Here is a 3,639-nt window from a genome sequence, read left to right on the forward strand (position 1 = left end):
CTGAAGAATTATCAAAGGCACAATGAGAAAAAAAGTTGCAGCCATATATAACATTTCTATCCTCAAATATTAACCTGGGAATTCTACTTCAGAGAAGGCTGTTTGTTTTAGGCTATGTCATACCCCTCACCCCCAACAAGAAAAGAATTACTATTCCTTATTTTAGATTTTAAGACAGTATTTAGGTAGGAGCTGGACAATGCATAAATTCAGAAACTGGTCTTAGTACCTGTAGTAACAGCCTTCCTCCAAAAACAAAAACACACAAACTTAAGTTCTGGGTCCTAACAAATCTCTTAAAAAAAAAAAAACACCCCACCCAAAACCCAAAACAAACAAAAAACCCCACAAAAACAAACAACCCCCAACAAAAACCAACCAAACAAAAACACACACCAAAAACACAACCAACACTTACGAAAAACCCAAAACACTCGCATACAAAAAAAACCCCAAACCAAACAAAACCACCCAAAGAGTCCAAAAAACCAAAACATAACCCACCCCCAAAAAGAGTACAGTTCTGTGTCCTACATGAAACCCTTCCAACAAAAATGAATATTAAAACAAGAGCATAATTTAAAAAGCTGTGTATTGGAGTGTTTATAAACCAGAAGTGTTAAGCAGCAGCAGTTTCCAAGGTCTTATTTAAACTCAACTATGCTTCAAATTTAGGAACACGTGACAAACCCATGTGGAACTATGCTAACTTATACTCAAACCCTTGTAGGTACTTCAGTAAACAAAGCCTCCTATGAGAATAAACAGAGGCAGAACAATACATTAAGTCAATGCTTGGCTTCAGCATGCCAAAAAGAAGTGTGTATTACATGTCCATTTGTCACCAAAGCACCCTGTAAGAGATGCATTATTGCTGTAGAACATTTCAAGTTTACCAACACCCAAGTGCAACCAAACTGATGTTGTATATATGCACTTGCCCATTCTCACCAGTATTTTCATACTTAATAATGAACGTTTTTTCTTTACACAGTCAGATTTAAAGCTTTGAAAATAACATTTTTTGATTTTAGTTTTTTTTTCCACAATATGAATCACCACATGCAATTTTGTTTTCTGATCATTTCGCTAAAAAACTGCACCAATATCAGAACAGTGCAAATCATATTTAATTTTAAAAGTTATAATGGCTTGAGTTCATAATTAGAGGGAACACTGTCAAGATCCTGGTATTTTGCTCACTCCCCATTGCTTGCATTCAATTAAAAACAAACACTTTCTTGTCAATTGTTTTTTTTTTTAAACATTAGTCCCCCATGCTTTTGTCAGAGCTGAAATTAAGGATATGATCCACAATTTCAACACATGTAGTGCCTTAATAGCAACGTTTTTATGCACTTCCATCAACTGTTATAATTCCATAAATACGTTGTCCCCCCTCCCAACGCATTTCCAGACTAAGAACTAGTCCCTAGCACTTGCGATCCCACAAGTGTTTAAAGTTTTTCAGCAATGGAGAGATTTCAAGATTAAGAAGTCTGAGGACTTCCCCTCTCCTCCGGCCCCCAGTGTTTTCATTTCATAGCAAGTTCAAAATTGGTTTCCACATCTTGACAGTGTTCCTTATAAAACCGTATGACAGTAAAAGTGCCAGTAGGCATGGCAACCTCTTTGAAGGGAGCATTTAAAACTCCTTGGCACTGGGAATGCCAGCACCAAGGATTACATTGAAATTCAAAATTATACTTAAGGCTACAATTAGCAAACCCACTTTCCATAAGCCTAATATTCTATCACTAGATTTGAAAACTCAGAAGCTAATGCAACTGTATACTTTTATACTCAAATCTGAGGATTTGATTTAGCAAGGGCAGTATATGAAACTGTGGTAGCAAACGTCTCTTACGCATTGACTACTCATTTCACCATCTTTCACTTACTTTGTCTTAAAGTTCAAAACTGGCAAGGCACATTTACATATTCCAATGAATACTTGACAATTTTAAATTACACTTCATGTCCCAGCTATCCCAGTAATTGACATACAACATACTAAAATGGTTTATTAAGATAACAAAAAAAAAAAATCAATTAATGTGAAACATACAGGCTATTGGCAACCACTATTCTAAAAATTATGTAAATACAAGTAAACATACTGAAATGTGTGCGATTCTAAGTTTTTAACCAGAAGATCTCTGTACTAACACACATTTATATTAATGACACATAAAAAAAATAAAAACTTTATTACAAAAATAAGTTACACTCGCCTCCAGCTTACAGTATAAAACAATTTTATTTGCAGGAAAAAAGTGTTTGCCATGAGCATTTTCAACATATGACATGTCTAATTTTGTTAAAATTTGCATTTACTGGGGGAACTGGTGTGTATAAAACCTTAATTAGGTATAAGCTTCAATTTTCATTGTGGTGCCTATGGGTATGTAGTATAACTGCAGTATCCCTTTGGGCAGGGGGTTAAGGGAAGCTCTTTATGCCAAGTCCAAAGTAAGTCATAATTTTATCTCTCTTACCTATGCAAAGTTGGACTTGGCACGGTTCTTTCGGTTTTGTTTCGTCTTTTTTGTTTTTCTTTTTTTTTCTTTTTTAGGGTGGTTCAATAGAGGATGCTTCACCACTGAACACTCACTGTCATCAAGGTGCTTTAGAAAATTAAAAACATAGCACAAATGATTGTACTCTACTCTACTCTACAGGTTATCATGATCTGCGTAAGAGAAATGGAAAGCTGATCCACATGTTTTTACAGTGATCAGCAATAAGAAATGCACTAATGAAAACATACCTTTTACCTAAAAAGCTAAACTACAGCCATATACTATTCTATGATTTATGAAAAACTTCAAAATATCCAAATGTCAGGCTTCACTGTACAGTTGTCAGTTTTAGTCTGACCTTTTATAAAGGGACACTGCAGTATTTAGTACAAGTTGCTGATGCACTTTTTTTGAACATCTGATGTCTTACAAAAGTAACATCTTGCTAAACTATTATACATCCAAATAACTACAATATCTGAAGAAGCAAGGCTGCTTTTTCAGCCACAAAATACGACAAAAGCAAGGCCTGTTATGATGGTCATGAGGAAGTCTTACAAAGCCTCTGGAACTAAAGGCAACTAAGAATGTTACATTTGGTATATTATAATCTTACCCTCATATCATATTAAACAAGCCTTGCTTTTATCTACAAAGATTTTCTATGTACAGTACAGACAGGGTATAGTTCAATCCTCTGCTACTGAGGTAGTTAACCAACCCTTTAAAAAAGGTTCTGAAAAGAACCACTATCTGGAATGCCTGACTAACCAGCTCTGATGATTACACCTGAAACTGCTGTATCTGAACACAATTCATAAGTGATTACTATATAGACAATCATGATTAACCTTCATGAGCAGAAATAAAATTTAAGGATGCCAATGATGGTATTCATCTATACCACTGCAATAAAAATTTAAATGCAAGAATTTGTGAATACCACTTTTGGAATCCTTAACTAAGAAAACCTGGGGGAAAAATCTACTTAAAGCAGATTTTTTAAAGAACAACTTTATTCTTTATTAAGATACCATGCTAGACGTTAAGGATTTTGTTGAACACATTGGGGAAATAGAGTAGCTTTAGTTTAATAACTTGCACTGCAGAGAAAACT

General features: G+C 34.7%; 1 protein-coding gene across 3 annotated transcripts in view; it reads right to left on the reverse strand.

The window, feature by feature from the left end:
* Window positions 1-1,953: 1,953 nt before the first annotated feature.
* Window positions 1,954-3,639, reverse strand: part of SYNCRIP (synaptotagmin binding, cytoplasmic RNA interacting protein) — a 24,065-nt gene continuing 22,379 nt past the window's right edge. For all 3 annotated transcript variants that reach the window (XM_010155293.1, XM_010155292.1, XM_010155291.1), the window contains exon 11: window positions 1,954-3,639. This exon is cut by the window's right edge. The gene's annotated coding sequence lies outside the window, so the exon portion shown is untranslated.

This window comes from Eurypyga helias, unplaced genomic scaffold, assembly GCF_000690775.1.
Source record: "Eurypyga helias isolate BGI_N326 unplaced genomic scaffold, ASM69077v1 scaffold14957, whole genome shotgun sequence".
NCBI classification, from domain to species: Eukaryota; Metazoa; Chordata; class Aves; order Eurypygiformes; family Eurypygidae; genus Eurypyga; species Eurypyga helias.